Source organism: Scyliorhinus torazame, chromosome 2 (genome assembly GCF_047496885.1).
Source record: "Scyliorhinus torazame isolate Kashiwa2021f chromosome 2, sScyTor2.1, whole genome shotgun sequence".
Lineage (NCBI taxonomy): Eukaryota > Metazoa > Chordata > Chondrichthyes > Carcharhiniformes > Scyliorhinidae > Scyliorhinus > Scyliorhinus torazame.
In genome coordinates this window covers 398,613,397-398,630,278 of record NC_092708.1, presented here as the reverse complement: position 1 = coordinate 398,630,278, position 16,882 = coordinate 398,613,397, and positions in this window count along the sequence as shown.

The following is a 16,882-nucleotide window of genomic DNA, read 5'->3' as shown; positions in this document are numbered from 1 at the left end:
CGCTCCCCGTTCCATCTTTCCCTCCTCGTCCCTAACCCCTCCGATCTCTCTCGCCGCCCCCCTCTTCCTAAGTTGTTGGGCCAGCAGCCGGCTCGCCTTCTCTCCATATTCATACTGCACTCCCTGTGCCTTCCTCCACTGTGCCTCCGCCTTACCCATGGTCAACAAGTCAAAGTCTGTGTGCAATCTCCGTCTTTCCCTGTATAGCCCTTCATCTGGAGCCTCCGCATATTGCCTATCCACCCTCAAAATCTCCCCCAACAATCTCTCCCTTTCTTTACCCTCTTGTTTCCCCTTATGGGCCCTTATGGAGATCAGCTCCCCTCTAACCACCGCCTTCAGCGCCTCCCAGACCACTCCCACCTGGACCTCTCCGTCATCATTGATCTCTAGGTACCTTTCAATACATCCCCTCACCCTTCCACATACCCCCTCATCCGCCAACAGTCCCATATCTAATCTCCAGAGTGGGCGCTGCTCCTTTTTCTCTCCTACTTCCAAATCTACCCAATGTGGGGCATGATCTGAAATGGCTATAGCCGAATACTCCGTTCCTGCCACCTTCGGGATCAGCGCCCTTCCCAGGACAAAGAAGTCTATCTGGGAGTACACTTTGCGGACATGGGAGAAGAAGGAAAACTCTTTACTCCTTGGTCTAGTACATCGCCAGGGATCCACTCCTCCCATCTGCTCCATAAAGCCCTTAAGCACCTTGGCCGCAGCCGGCCTCCTCCCGGTCCTAGATCTAGACCGGTCCAGCCCTGGGTCCAGCACCGTGTTGAAGTTCCCCCCCCATTACCAACTTTCCCATCTCCAGGTCTGGGATGCGCCCCAACATACGCTTCATAAAGTTCGCGTCATCCCAGTTTGGGGCATATACGTTCACCAGCACCACTGCCTCACCTTGCAATCTGCCACTCACCATCACGTACCTGCTCCCACTGTCCACCACTATGGTCTTCGCCTCAAACAATACCCGTTTCCCCACCAGTATTGCCACCCCTCTATTTTCCGCATCCAAGCCCAAGTGGAATACCTGTCCCACCCATCCTTTTCTTAATCTGACCTGATCCGCCAGTTTCAGGTGCGTCTCCTGAAGCATGACCACGTCTGCCTTTAGCTTCTTTAGGTGCGCAAGTACCCTTGCCCTCTTAATCGGCCCATTCAACCCTCTCACGTTCCACGTGATCAACCGGGTTGGGGGGCTCTTACCCCCCCCCCCCCCCCCCCCCCGTCGACTAGCCATCCCCTTTTTTAGACCAGTTCCTCACCCGGTTCCAACGCACCCGCTTATCCCCCGGACGGTGCCCTCCCGTCCCGACCATCCCATCCCGTAACAGCTCCCCCTTCCCCTTAGCAGCAGCAACCCAGTTAACCCCCCCCCCCCCGCCCCCCCGCTAGATCCCTCTCTAGCTTAGTTGCTCCCCCCATATTGCTTCCGGAAGTCAGCAAACTCTGGCTGACCTCGGCTTCCCCCGTTTATCCTTAGCCTCCCATTATGTGAGGCCCCCTCCTTCCTGCGCCCCCTTTTCCTGCCACAATTTCCATAGCGCGGGAACAAAGCCTGCGCTTCCCTCTTGGCCCCGCCCCTGATGGCGCAGCTCCCTCTCTCCTTCCCCCTCCCCTTCCCCACCGGTGCCCACATTTCTTCGTGTGTCCCCCCCTTCGAGGGGAAAGAAAATGTTCCCCCATCTGATTCACAGTCCCTTGCCACCACCTCGCTACTTCATTTCAAACACACTTTCTCAAATCTAGTCCAACTTCTCCTCTTCAATAAATGTCCACGCCTCCTCTGCCGTCTCGAAGTAGTGGTGTTTACCCTGGTGTGTAACCCACAGTCTTGCCGGCTGCAACATTCCGAATTTCACTTTCCTCTTGTGGAGCACCGCCTTGGCCCGATTGAAACTCGCCCTCCTTCTCGCCACCTCCGAACTCCAATCCTGATACACACGGATCACCGCGTTCTCCCACCTGCTGTTCCGTGTCTTTTTCGCCCATCTCAGGACCATCTCCCTGTCCCTGTAGCGGTGGAACCTCACCACTATTGCTCGAGGTATTTCTCCTTTCTTTGGTCTTCTCACGAGGACTCGGTACGCTCCCTCCACTTCCAGGGGGCCCGTCGGGGCCTCAGCTCCCATTAAGGTATGGAGCATCACATACGCCCCAATGCCCGCTCCCTCTGACTCTTCGGGAAGACCCAAGATTCTTAAGTTCTTCCTCCTCGAGCTATTTTCCAGGGCTTCCAGTCTCTCCATACACCTCTTATGCAGTGCCTCGTGCGTCTCCGTCTTCACCACCAAGCCCTGTATCTCGTCCTCATTTTCGGCAGCTTTTGCCTTCACTCCACGGAGCTCCATCTCTTGGGTCTTCTGTGCCTCCTTTAACCCCTCAATCGCCTGCAGCATCGGCGCCAGCACCTCCTTCTTGAGCTCCTCCGCACATCGCCGGAGGGACTCCTGCTGTTCCGGGCCCCATACCAACTGGCCTCCCTCTGCCGCCACCTTGCTTCTCACTTCCCTTCTTTGCTGCTGCTCCAGAGGATCCTCTGCAATCTGGCCACTATTATCTCTTCTGTCCATTCACATCTGGGGGGACTCCCTTCTATGTCGCCTCACAGTGGGTTTAGCCTTCGAAAATTTCCGTTGGGGCTCCCGATAAGAGCCCAAACGTCCGTTAAAACGGGAGGTGCCGAAACGTGTGACTTAGCTGGTCATCGCCGCACCCGGAAGTCCGGCTTACGCTACTTTCTGATATACAAACTTCTGACAGTTTTGACGCAACAAAAATCTATCAGTTTTACCTTATAGCCCTGTCAGTTACGCATGCATACACACACTTCCGAATTATGACTATTAATCAGAACTGCTTGAACACTTGTGGTTTTCTGTTTCCAATTGGATCTCTAATTCAAATTCTGGGTTCTCCCGGAGTGGTTTTCCACTTCTAGATCGGGTCCCGTCAGGATGTTGCCAAAATGTTGCTCGTTTTAGCCTTAGTTTAATTGCTCCGTTTTATCACCTTTGCTCTTGAGTCCCCAGGTATCTTTCTGATACGCCACGTGGTTCAAGTCCGAGTAATGATCAATAATCCAATACACCGCTTAGTAAGAATTAAATCAAAGCACATTTATTACACACAGTAATCACTAATGTACAAATTCTACGTCTAAACTACTTCTACAGCTAACATGCCAATACTTAACTTGGAACTGGCCCACCAGGTCAGGGAAACGAATGGCCTTTTGTTTGGGTTCTGAGCCTGTGGGATTCGAAGTTGGTACAGATTGGTAGCTAGGAGCGCCTGTCTCGTAGCGAGCGTTGAAGTAAGACTTACTCTATTTCAGCGGCGGCTGAACCGGTCACTGTCAAGGGTTGGTTTGCGTTGCTGAGTGACCCGGTCAAGAAGAACGATTTGAACTTGGGCTTGATTCTTATAGTCCCCAGGGGCTTCCCGCCTTTCGGGGCGGATCCTGTACCTGGTTCCAAGTGATTGGACTTTGTCCCAATCACTTGGTTCGATTTTCTCCAATGCTGGAGCGATTCCCTGATCGATGGGCGGTCCTGAGGTGGTCGTTCACCTCCCATTGTGTAGGCTTCTGCTGGCGCCGACGAGTCTGGGTTGGCTTCATGTGTCTAAATGTTGCTCATTGTTCCCGGGGATTGCTCATTAATATGCAGATGGCTGTGTTTTGTTATGCTGATGGTTGCTGGTATCGATCTTGTCTGGCCTTTCCAGAGGTAAATACACACTCAACCTGCAGCTGCTCGTTTGTGTCCTGTTGGCTGACTTTCCCATCAGCCTTTGCCGTTCGCCATTTTAAATCGGGAGTTAGCCATTTTAACTGGCTACAGAATGCAGAGGGTTTTCGGAAGGGAATATATTAGCTTGGGACTTGGGCAGCTGATGGCAACCCTACCAATTGTGGAGCAATTAAATCTGGGATGTACCGGATGCCAGAACCGGAGCGGCAGAGATGTCAGAGTATAGTAGGGCTGAAGGATTTTGGAGATTTGGTTTGTAGGAAGGGTGGGGCCAGTAGATGTCTATTCGGCACTGCACTGCTGACTGGAGCGTTCTCAGGGTCATTTCAATGGTACAGATAATATTTGTGTCATTTGATGATGGACATACACCAGAGGAGGATCAAACATTGTGTGTGATGCAGGTAAACAAGCCAGATTGCTGCTGTCAGGACAGGAGAGGGGTTTTACCCAGCTCATTCACTTCACAGAAATGGAATAGAGCATCCTGGCATTGCCATGACCTTTCCCCCATTTGGAAGGTGCTCACCGGTGCCAATGTCAAAGCTTGGGACAGCTGGGCCCCTTCCCGAATTAGAGATGCACGGGGCAGTGGTGTTTGACTGCAATTGACATCTTGACTGGCATATCAGGAGGGAGTGGCGGTGTAAACTGAGCTTGGCGGGAGGGGCCTACTCACTGCAAGTGTAAAACAAGCAAACATAAAAGGAGTGAGTCATAAATTGACAACAGTAAACTGGGTTGAACTGTTAAAGACCAGCACCTTTCAGAACCTCAGAACATCTCAAAGATCTTCAGCCAAGTAAGTGCTTTTGAAGGTGTAATCGCTGTTCCTGAAAATGCAAAAAGTTATTCGCACAAGAGAAATTCTCAAACAGCAATGCGACAATGACCAGATCATCTACTCTTTAGTAGGCTTGGTTAAGGGATAAGTTTGGCAAGGATACTGCAGAGAACTGGCCTGTTCGTATTCTTCAAAATGGGACGATCTGACAGGGGAGGGGAGCAGTACCTTGGTTTACCATCGATTCGAAAGACAGTGCAGCACTCCCTCAGTACTGAACTGGACCGCTGGCCGAGAACCGTGCAGACAAACAGTGGAAAGTATTCAAAGTATTTAATACAATGCAAAGCCCAGTACATATCCCTAAAAGGCAAAGGCTATGCACTGATGAGATAAGAAACAGTGCCAAGAGAAACGGCTTATAAAAATAAAAGCATGATCCTCTCGATCGGGAGAGCTCGAAGGAAAAGAAAGTCAGTAAGAAGCATCGCAAAACGTAATGTGAAGCAAAAACTTTCAAATGTTTTCAAAGCCAACACTAAAAGTTGTATCAAAATATTAAGAGTAATGAAGGAGAATGTGGATCAACTAAAGACCAATATGGACTAATTTAAACCGAAATAAATAGTTTAGGAGCAGTTCTAAACAACAGCTGAAATATTGCCCTCGAACAGTGAAATGAAAGAAGTGGAAAACGCCGTTATCGTGAGAAGGGACCCCGTACCCCAGTGAGAGTCAGCACCTTCAGGAGAGGAGGGGGACCCTGTACCCCAGTGAGAGTCAGCACCTTCAGGAGAGGAGGGACCCTGTACCCCAGTGAGAGTCAGCACCTTCAGGAGAGGAGGGGGTGGCTGTACCCCAGTGAGAGTCAGCACCTTCAGGAGAGGCCGGGGCCCCGTACCCCAGTGAGAGTCAGCACCTTCAGGAGAGGAGGGGACCCCGTACCCCAGTGAGAGTCAGCACCTTCAGGAGAGGAGGGGGTCCCCGTACCCCAGTGAGAGTCAGCACCTTCAGGAGAGGAGGGAACCCCATACCCCAGTGAGAGTCAGCACTTTCAGGAGAGGAGGGGGACCCCGTACCCCAGTGAGAGTCAGCACCTTCAGGAGAGGAGGGGGTCCCCGTACCCCAGTGAGAGTCAGCACCTTCAGGAGAGGAGGGAACCCCATACCCCAGTGAGAGTCAGCACTTTCAGGAGAGGAGGGGGACCCCGTACCCCAGTGAGAGTCAGCACCTTCAGGAGAGGAGGGGGTCCTGTACCCCAGTGAGAGTCAGCACCTTCAGGAGAGGAGGGACCCTGTATCCCACAGAGAGTCAGCACCTTCAGGAGAGGAGGCAGAATCTGTACCCCAGTGAAAGTCAGCACCTTCAGGAGAGGAGGGGGCCCCGTACCCCAGTGAGAGTCAGCACCTTCAGGAGAGGAGGGACCCTGTACCCCAGTGGGAGTCAGCACCTTCAGGAGAGGAAGGGGGACACTGTACCCCAGTGAGAGTCAGCACCTTTAGGAGAGGAGGGGAATCCTGTACCCGAGTGAGAATCAGCACCTTCAGGAGAGGAGGGGACCCTGTACCCCAGTGCGAGTCAGCACCTTCAGGAGAGGAGGGGGACCCTGTACCCCAGTGAGAATCAGCACCTTCAGGAGAGGAGGGGTCCCTGTACCCCAGTGCGAGTCAGCACCTTCAGGAGAGGAGGGGACTTGTACCCCAGTGAGAGTCAGCACCTTCAGGAGAGGAGGGGGCCCCGTACCCCAGTGAGAGTCAGCACCTTCTGGAGAGGAGGGGGATCCTGTACCCCAGTGAAAGTCAGCACCTTCAGGAGAGGAGGGGACCCTGTAGCCCAGTGAGAATCAGCACCTTCTGGAGAGGGACCCCGTACCCCAGTGAGAGTCAGCACCTTCAGGAGAGGAAGGGGACCCACACCCCAGTGAGAGTCAGCACCTTCAGGAGAGGAGAGGACCCTGTACCCCAGTGAGAGTCAGCACCTTCAGAAGAGGAGAGGACCCTGTACCCCAGTGAGAGTCAGCACCTTCAGGAGAGGAGGTGACCCTGTACCCCAGTGAGAGTCAGCACCTTCAGAAGAGGAGAGGACCCTGTACCCCAGTGAGAGTCAGCACCTTCAGGAGAGGAGGGGGCCCTGTACCCCAGTGAGAGTCAGCACCTTCAGGATAGTAGGGGGACCCAGTACTCCAGTGAGAGTCAGCACATTCAGGAGAGGAGGGGACCTGTACCCCAGTGAGAGTCAGCACCTTCAGGAGAGGAGGCAGACTCTGTACCCCAGTGAGAGTCAGCATCTTCAGGAGAGGAGGGGACCCTGTATCCCAGTGAGAGTCAGCACCTTCAGGAGAGGAGGCAGACTCTGTACCCCAGTGAAAGTCAGCACCTTCAGGAGAGGAGGGGGACCCTGTACCCCAGTGAGAGTCAGCACCTTCAGGAGAGGAGGGGCCCCATACCCCAGTGAGAGTCAGCACCTTCAGGAGAGGGGGGGACCCTGTATCCCAGTGAGAGTCAGCACCTTCAGGAGAGGAGGGGACCTTGTACCCCAGTGAGAGTCAGCACCTTCAGGAGAGGAGGGGGACCCGTACCGCAGTGAGAGTCAGCACCTTCAGGAGAGGAGGCGGACTCTGTACCCCAGTGAGAGTCAGCACCTTCAGGAGAGGAGGGGTCCTGTACCCCAGTGAGAGTCAGCACCTTCAGGAGAGGAGGGACCCTGTATCCCAGAGAGAGTCAGCACCTTCAGGAGAGGAGGCAGACTCTGTACCCCAGTGAAAGTCAGCACCTTCAGGAGAGGAGAGGGCCCCGTACCGCAGTGAGAGTCAGCACCTTCAGGAGAGGAGGGACCCTGTACACCAGTGAGAGTCAGCACCTTCAGGAGAGGAAGGGGGACCCTGTACCCCAGTGAGAGTCAGCACCTTTAGGAGAGGAGGGGGACCCTGTACCCCAGTGAGAGTCAGCACCTTCAGGAGAGGAAGGGGACCCATACCCCAGTGAGAGTCAGCACCTTCAGGAGAGGAGAGGACCCTGCACCCCAGTGAGAGTCAGCACCTTCAGAAGAGGAGAGGACCCTGTACCCCAGTGAGAGTCAGCACCTTCAGGAGAGGAGGTGACCCTGTACCCCAGTGAGAGTCAGCACCTTCAGGAGAGGAGGGGATCTGTACCCCAGGGAGAGTCAGCACCTTCAGGAGAGGAGGCAGACTCTGTACCCCAGTGAAAGTCAGCACCTTCAGGAGAGGAGGGGGCCCCGTACCGCAGTGAGAGTCAGCACCTTCAGGAGAGGAGGGACCCTGTACACCAGTGAGAGTCAGCACCTTCAGGAGAGGAAGGGGGACCCTGTACCCCAGTGAGAGTCAGCACCTTTAGGAGAGGAGGGGGACCCTGTACCCCAGTGAGAGTCAGCACCTTCAGGAGAGGAAGGGGACCCATACCCCAGTGAGAGTCAGCACCTTCAGGAGAGGAGAGGACCCTGCACCCCAGTGAGAGTCAGCACCTTCAGAAGAGGAGAGGACCCTGTACCCCAGTGAGAGTCAGCACCTTCAGGAGAGGAGGTGACCCTGTACCCCAGTGAGAGTCAGCACCTTCAGGAGAGGAGGGGATCTGTACCCCAGGGAGAGTCAGCACCTTCAGGAGAGGAGGCGGACTCTGTATCCCAGTGAGAGTCAGCACCTTCAGGAGAGGAGGGGGTCCTGTACCCCAGTGAGAGTCAGCACCTTCAGGAGAGGGGGGGACCCTGTATCCCAGTGAGGGTCAGCACCTTCAGGAGTGGAGGGAGACCCTGTCCCCCAGTGAGAATCAGCACCTTCAGGAGAGGAGGGGGACCCGGTACCCCAGTGACAGTCAGCACCTTCAGGACAGGAGGGGGACCCCGTACCCCAGTGAGACTCAGCATCTTCAGGAGAGGAGGGGGACCCTGTTCCCCAGTGAGAGCCAGCACCTTCAGGAGAGGAGGAGACCCCGTACCCCAGTGAGAGTCAGCACCTTCAGGAGAGGAGGTGACCCTGTACCATAGTGAGAGCCAGCACCTTCTGGAGAGGAGGAGACCCCGTACCCCAGTGAGAATCTGCACCTTCAGAAGAGGAGAGGACTCTGTCCCCAGTGAAAGTCAGCACCTTCAGGAGAGGAGGAGACCCTGTACTCCAGTGAGAGTCAGCACCTTCAAGAGTGGAGGGGACCCTGTACCCCAGGGAGAGTCAGCACCTTCAGGAGAGGAGGGGGACCCTGTACCCCAGTGAGAGTCAGCACCTTCAGGAGAGGAGGGCACCCTGTACCCCAGTGAGAGTCAGCACCTTCAGGAGAGGAGGGGATCTGTACCCCAGTGAGAGTCAGCACCTTCAGGAGTGGAGGGAGACCCTGTCCCCCAGTGAGAATCAGCACCTTCAGGAGAGGAGGGGAACCCTGTACCCCAGTGAGAGTCAGCAACGTAACGAGAGGGACCCTGTACCCCAGTGAGAGTCAGCACCTACAGGAGAGGAGGGCACCCTGTACCCCAGTGAGAGTCAGCACCTTCAGGAGAGGAGGGGCCCCATACCCCAGTGAGAGTCAGCACCTTCAGGAGAGGAGGGGACCCTGTATCCCAGTGAGAGTCAGCACCTTCAGGAGAGGAGGCAGACTCTGTACCCCAGTGAAAGTCCGCACCTTAAGGAGAGGAGGGGGACCCTGTACCCCAGTGAGAGTCAGCACCTTCAGGAGAGGAGGGGCCCCATACCCCAGTGAGAGTCAGCACCTTCAGGAGAGGAGGGGAACCTGTATCCCAGTGAGAGTCAGCACCTTCAGGAGAGGAAGGGGGACCCTGTACCCCAGTGAGAGTCAGCACCTTTAGGAGAGGAGGGGGACCCTGTACCCCAGTGAGAATCAGCACCTTCAGGAGAGGAGGGACCCTGTACCCCAGTGAGAGTCAGCACCTTCAGGAGAGGAGGGGGACCCTGTATCCCAGTGAGAGTCAGCACCTTCAGGAGAGGAGGGGACCTTGTACCGCAGTGAGAGTCAGCACCTTCAGGAGAGGAGGGGGACCCCGTACCCCAGTGAGAGTCAGCACCTTCAGGAGAGGAGGGGGAACCTGTACCCCAGTGAGAATCAGCACCTTCAGGAGAGGAGGGACCCTGTACCCCAGTGAGAGTCAGCACCTTCAGGAGAGGAGGGGGACCCTGTAGCCCAGTGAGAGTCAGCACCTTCAGGAGAGGAGGGGACCTTGTACCCCAGTGAGAGTCAGCACCTTCAGGAGAGGACGGGGAACCCGTATCGCAGTGAGAGTCAGCACCTTCAGGAGAGGAGGGGGACCCCGTACCCCAGTGAGAGTCAGCACCTTCAGGAGAGGAGGCGGACTCTGTACCCCAGTGAGAGTCAGCACCTTCAGGAGAGGAGGGGTCCTGTACCCCAGTGAGAGTCAGCACCTTCAGGAGAGGAGGGACCCTGCACCCCAGTGAGAGTCAGCACCTTCAGAAGAGGAGAGGACCCTGTACCCCAGTGAGAGTCAGCACCTTCAGGAGAGGAGGTGACCCTGTACCCCAGTGAGAGTCAGCACCTTCAGGAGAGGAGGGCATCTGTACCCCAGGGAGAGGCAGCACCTTCAGGAGAGGAGGCGGACTCTGTATCCCAGTGAGAGTCAGCACCTTCAGGAGAGGAGGGGGTCCTGTACCCCAGTGAGAGTCAGCACCTTCAGGAGAGGGGGGGACCCTGTATCCCAGTGAGGGTCAGCACCTTCAGGAGTGGAGGGAGACCCTGTCCCCCAGTGAGAATCAGCACCTTCAGGAGAGGAGGGGGACCCGGTACCCCAGTGACAGTCAGCACCTTCAGGACAGGAGGGGGACCCCGTACCCCAGTGAGACTCAGCATCTTCAGGAGAGGAGGGGGACCCTGTTCCCCAGTGAGAGCCAGCACCTTCAGGAGAGGAGGAGACCCCGTACCCCAGTGAGAGTCAGCACCTTCAGGAGAGGAGGTGACCCTGTACCATAGTGAGAGCCAGCACCTTCTGGAGAGGAGGAGACCCCGTACCCCAGTGAGAATCTGCACCTTCAGAAGAGGAGAGGACTCTGTCCCCCAGTGAAAGTCAGCACCTTCAGGAGAGGAGGAGACCCTGTACTCCAGTGAGAGTCAGCACCTTCAGGAGTGGAGGGGACCCTGTACCCCAGGGAGAGTCAGCACCTTCAGGAGAGGAGGGGGGACCCTGTACCCCAGTGAGAGTCAGCACCTTCAGGAGAGGAGGGCACCCTGTACCCCAGTGAGAGTCAGCACCTTCAGGAGAGGAGGGGATCTGTACCCCAGTGAGAGTGAGCACCTTCAGGAGTGGAGGGAGACCCTGTCCCCCAGTGAGAATCAGCACCTTCAGGAGAGGAGGGGAACCCTGTACCCCAGTGAGAGTCAGCAACGTAACGAGAGGGACCCTGTACCCCAGTGAGAGTCAGCACCTACAGGAGAGGAGGGCACCCTGTACCCCAGTGAGAGTCAGCACCTTCAGGAGAGGAGGGGCCCCATACCCCAGTGAGAGTCAGCACCTTCAGGAGAGGAGGGGACCCTGTATCCCAGTGAGAGTCAGCACCTTCAGGAGAGGAGGCAGACTCTGTACCCCAGTGAAAGTCAGCACCTTCAGGAGAGGAGGGGGACCCTGTACCCCAGTGAGAGTCAGCACCTTCAGGAGAGGAGGGGCCCCATACCCCAGTGAGAGTCAGCACCTTCAGGAGAGGAGGGGACCCTGTATCCCAGTGAGAGTCAGCAACTTCAGGAGAGGAGGGGGACCCCGTACCCCAGTGAGAGTCAGCACCTTCAGGAGAGGAGGGGGACCCTGTACCCCAGTGAGAATCAGCACCTTCAGGAGAGGAGGGACCCTGTACCCCAGTGAGAGTCAGCACCTTCAGGAGAGGAGGGGGACCCTGTAGCCCAGTGAGAGTCAGCACCTTCAGGAGAGGAGGGGACCTTGTACCCCAGTGAGAGTCAGCACCTTCAGGAGAGGAGGGGGACCCGTATCGCAGTGAGAGTCAGCACCTTCAGGAGAGGAGGCGGACTCTGTACCCCAGTGAGAGTCAGCACCTTCAGGAGAGGAGGGGTCCTGTACCCCAGTGAGAGTCAGCACCTTCAGGAGAGGAGGGACCCTGTATCCCAGAGAGAGTCAGCACCTTCAGGAGAGGAGGCAGACTCTGTACCCCAGTGAAAATCAGCACCTTCAGGAGAGGAGGGACCCCGTACCCCAGTGAGAGTCAGCACCTTCAGGAGAGGAGGCGGACTCTGTACCCCAGTGAGAGTCAGCACCTTCAGGAGAGGAGGGGTCCTGTACCCCAGTGAGAGTCAGCACCTTCAGGAGAGGAGGGACCCTGTATCCCAGAGAGAGTCAGCACCTTCAGGAGAGGAGGCAGACTCTGTACCCCAGTGAAAGTCAGCACCTTCAGGAGAGGAGGGGGCCCCGTACCCCAGTGAGAGTCAGCACCTTCAGGAGAGGAGGGACCCTGTACACCAGTGAGAGTCAGCACCTTCAGGAGAGGAAGGGTGACCCTGTACCCCAGTGAGAGTCAGCACCTTTAGGAGAGGAGGGGGACCCTGTACCCCAGTGAGAGTCAGCACCTTCAGGAGAGGAAGGGGACCCATACCCCAGTGAGAGTCAGCACCTTCAGGAGAGGAGAGGACCCTGCACCCCAGTGAGAGTCAGCACCTTCAGAAGAGGAGAGGACCCTGTACCCCAGTGAGAGTCAGCACCTTCAGGAGAGGAGGTGACCCTGTACCCCAGTGAGAGCCAGCACCTTCAGGAGAGGAGGGGATCTGTACCCCAGGGAGAGTCAGCACCTTCAGGAGAGGAGGCGGACTCTGTATCCCAGTGAGAGTCAGCACCTTCAGGAGAGGAGGGGGTCCTGTACCCCAGTGAGAGTCAGCACCTTCAGGAGAGGGGGGGACCCTGTATCCCAGTGAGGGTCAGCACCTTCAGGAGTGGAGGGAGACCCTGTCCCCCAGTGAGAATCAGCACCTTCAGGAGAGGAGGGGGACCCGGTACCCCAGTGACAGTCAGCACCTTCAGGACAGGAGGGGGACCCCGTACCCCAGTGAGACTCAGCATCTTCAGGAGAGGAGGGGGACCCTGTTCCCCAGTGAGAGCCAGCACCTTCAGGAGAGGAGGAGACCCCGTACCCCAGTGAGAGTCAGCACCTTCAGGAGAGGAGGTGACCCTGTACCATAGTGAGAGCCAGCACCTTCTGGAGAGGAGGAGACCCCGTACCCCAGTGAGAATCTGCACCTTCAGAAGAGGAGAGGACTCTGTCCCCCAGTGAAAGTCAGCACCTTCAGGAGAGGAGGAGACCCTGTACTCCAGTGAGAGTCAGCACCTTCAGGAGTGGAGGGGACCCTGTACCCCAGGGAGAGTCAGCACCTTCAGGAGAGGAGGGGGACCCTGTACCCCAGTGAGAGTCAGCACCTTCAGGAGAGGAGGGCACCCTGTACCCCAGTGAGAGTCAGCACCTTCAGGAGAGGAGGGGATCTGTACCCCAGTGAGAGTCAGCACCTTCAGGAGTGGAGGGAGACCCTGTCCCCCAGTGAGAATCAGCACCTTCAGGAGAGGAGGGGAACCCTGTACCCCAGTGAGAGTCAGCAACGTAACGAGAGGGACCCTGTACCCCAGTGAGAGTCAGCACCTACAGGAGAGGAGGGCACCCTGTACCCCAGTGAGAGTCAGCACCTTCAGGAGAGGAGGGGCCCCATACCCCAGTGAGAGTCAGCACCTTCAGGAGAGGAGGGGACCCTGCATCCCAGTGAGAGTCAGCACCTTCAGGAGAGGAGGCAGACTCTGTACCCCAGTGAAAGTCAGCACCTTCAGGAGAGGAGGGGGACCCTGTACCCCAGTGAGAGTCAGCACCTTCAGGAGAGGAGGGGCCCCATACCCCAGTGAGAGTCAGCACCTTCAGGAGAGGAGGGGACCCTGTATCCCAGTGAGAGTCAGCACCTTCAGGAGAGGAGGGGACCTTGTACCCCAGTGAGAGTCAGCACCTTCAGGAGTGGAGGGGGACTCGTACCGCAGTGAGAGTCAGCACCTTCAGGAGAGGAGGGGGACCCCGTACCCCAGTGAGAGTCAGCACCTTCAGGAGAGGAGGCGGACTCTGTACCCCAGTGAGAGTCAGCACCTTCAGGAGAGGAGGGGTCCTGTACCCCAGTGAGAGTCAGAACCTTCAGGGGAGGAGGGACCCTGTATCCCAGAGAGAGTCAGCACCTTCAGGAGAGGAGGCAGACTCTGTACCCCAGTGAATGTCAGCACCTTCAGGAGAGGAGGGGGCCCCGTACCCCAGTGAGAGTCAGCACCTTCAGGAGAGGAGGGACCCTGTACACCAGTGAGAGTCAGCACCTTCAGGAGAGGAAGGGGGACCCTGTACCCCAGTGAGAGTCAGCACCTTTAGGAGAGGAGGGGGACCCTGTACCCCAGTGAGAGTCAGCACCTTCAGGAGAGGAAGGGGACCCATACCCCAGTGAGAGTCAGCACCTTCAGGAGAGGAGAGGACCCTGCACCCCAGTGAGAGTCAGCACCTTCAGAAGAGGAGAGGACCCTGTACCCCAGTGAGAGTCAGCACCTTCAGGAGAGGAGGTGACCCTGTACCCCAGTGAGAGTCAGCACCTTCAGGAGAGGAGGGGATCTGTACCCCAGGGAGAGTCAGCACCTTCAGGAGAGGAGGCGGAATCTGTATCCCAGTGAGAGTCAGCACCTTCAGGAGAGGAGGGGGTCCTGTACCCCAGTGAGAGTCAGCACCTTCAGGAGAGGGGGGGACCCTGTATCCCAGTGAGGGTCAGCACCTTCAGGAGTGGAGGGAGACCCTGTCCCCCAGTGAGAATCAGCACCTTCAGGAGAGGAGGGGGGCCCTGTACCCCAGTGAGAGTCAGCACCTTCAGGACAGGAGGGGGACCCCGTACCCCAGTGAGACTCAGCATCTTCAGGAGAGGAGGGGGACCCTGTTCCCCAGTGAGAGCCAGCACCTTCAGGAGATGAGGAGACCCCGTACCCCAGTGAGAGTCAGCACCTTCAGGAGAGGAGGTGACCCTGTACCATAGTGAGAGCCAGCACCTTCTGGAGAGGAGGAGACCCCGTACCCCAGTGAGAATCTGCACCTTCAGAAGAGGAGAGGACTCTGTCCCCCAGTGAAAGTCAGCACCTTCAGGAGAGGAGGAGACCCCGTACTCCAGTGAGAGTCAGCACCTTCAGGAGTGGAGGGGACCCTGTACCCCAGGGAGAGTCAGCACCTTCAGGAGAGGAGGGGGACCCTGTACCCCAGTGAGAGTCAGCACCTTCAGGAGAGGAGGGCACCCTGTACCCCAGTGAGAGTCAGCACCTTCAGGAGAGGAGGGGATCTGTACCCCAGTGAGAGTCAGCACCTTCAGGAGTGGAGGGAGACCCTGTCCCCCAGTGAGAATCAGCACCTTCAGGAGAGGAGGGGAACCCTGTACCCCAGTGAGAGTCAGCAACTTAATGAGAGGGACCCTGTACCCCAGTGAGAGTCAGCACCTACAGGAGAGGAGGGCACCCTGTACCCCAGTGAGAGTCAGCACCTTCAGGAGAGATGCGGGACCCCGTACAACAATGAGAGTCAGCACCTTCAGGAGAGGGGGGGACCCTGTACCCCAGTGAGAGTCAGAACCTTCAGGAGAGGAGGGGGAGCCTGTTCCCCAGCGAGAGTCAGCACCTTCAGGAGAGGAGGGGACCTGTACCCCTGTGAGAGTCAGCACCTTCAGGATAGGAGGGGACCTGTACCCCAGTGAGAGTCAGCACCTTCAGGAGAGGGGGGACCCTGTACCCCAGTGAGAGTCAGCACTTTCAGGAGAGGAGGGGGAGTCTGTACCCCAGTGAGAGTCAGCACCTTCAGGAGAGGAGGGGACCTGTACCCCTGTGAGAGTCAGCACCTTCAGGAGAGGAGAGGGACCCTGTACCCCAGGGAGAGTCAGCACCTTCAGGAGAGGAGAGGGACCCTGTACCCCAGGGAGAGCCAGCACCTTCAGGAGAGGAGGGGGGCCCTGTACCCCAGTGAGAGTCAGCACCTTCACGAGAGGAGTGGGACCCTGTACCCCAGGGAGATTCAGCACCTTCAGGAGAGGAGGGGGGCCCTGTACCCCAGTGAGAGTCAGCACCTTCAGGAGAGGAGAGGGACCCTGTACCCCAGGGAGAGTCAGCACCTTCAGGAGAGGAGGGGTCTGATACCCCAGTGAGAGTCAGGACCTTCAGGAGAGGAGGGGACCTGTACCCCAGGGAGAGTCAGCACCTTCAGGAGAGGAGGGGGACCCTGTACCCCAGTGAGAGTCAGCACCTTCAGGAGAGGAGGGGAACCCTGTACCCCAGTGAGAGTCAGCACCTTCAGGAGAGGAGGGGGGTACCTGTACCCCAGTGAGAGTCAGCACCTTCAGGAGAGGAGTGGGACCCTGTACCCCAGGGAGAGTCAGCACCTTCAGGAGAGGAGGGGGGCCCTGTACCCCAGTGAGAGACAGCACCTTCAGGAGAGGAGAGGGACCCTGTACCCCAGGGAGAGTCAGCACCTTCAGGAGAGGAGGTGACCCTGTACCCCAGTGAGAGTCAGCACCTTCAGGCGAGGAGGGGGACCCTGTACCCCAGTGAGAGTCAGCACCTTCAGGAGAGCAGGGGGACCCTGCACCCCAGTGAGATTCAGCACCTTCAGGAGAGGAGGGGGACCCCGTACCCCAGTGAGAGTCAGAACCTTCAGGAGAGGAGGGGACCTGTACCCCAGGGAGAGTCAGCACCTTCAGGAGAGGAGGGGGACCCTGTACCCCAGTGAGAGTCAGCACCTTCAGGAGAGGAGGGGAACCCTGTACCCCAGTGAGAGTCAGCACCTTCAGGAGAGGAGGGGGGTACCTGTACCCCAGTGAGAGTCAGCACCTTCAGGAGAGGAGTGGGACCCTGTACCCCAGTGAGAGTCAGCACCTTCAGGAGAGCAGGGGGACCCTGCACCCCAGTGAGAGTCAGCACCTTCAGGAGAGGAGGGGGACCCCGTACCCCAGTGAGAGTCAGTACCTTCAGGAGAGGAGGGACCCTGTACCCCAGTGAGAGTCAGCACCTTCAGGAGAGGAGGGACCCTGTACCCCAGTGAGAGTCAGCACCTTCAGGAGAGGAGGGGGTCCCGTACCCCAGTGAGAGTCAGCACCTTCAGGAGAGGAGGGGGACCCTGTACCCCAGTGAGAGTCAGCACCTTCAGGAGAGGAGGGTGACCCTGTACCCCAGTGAGAGTCAGCACCTTCAGGAGAGGAGGGGGCCCCTGCACCCCAGTGAGAGTCAGCACCTTCAGGAGAGGAGAGGGACCCTGTACCCCAGTGAGAGTCAGCACCTTCAGGAGAGGAGGGGGACCCTGTACCCCAGTGAGAGTCAGCACCTCCAGGAGAGGAGG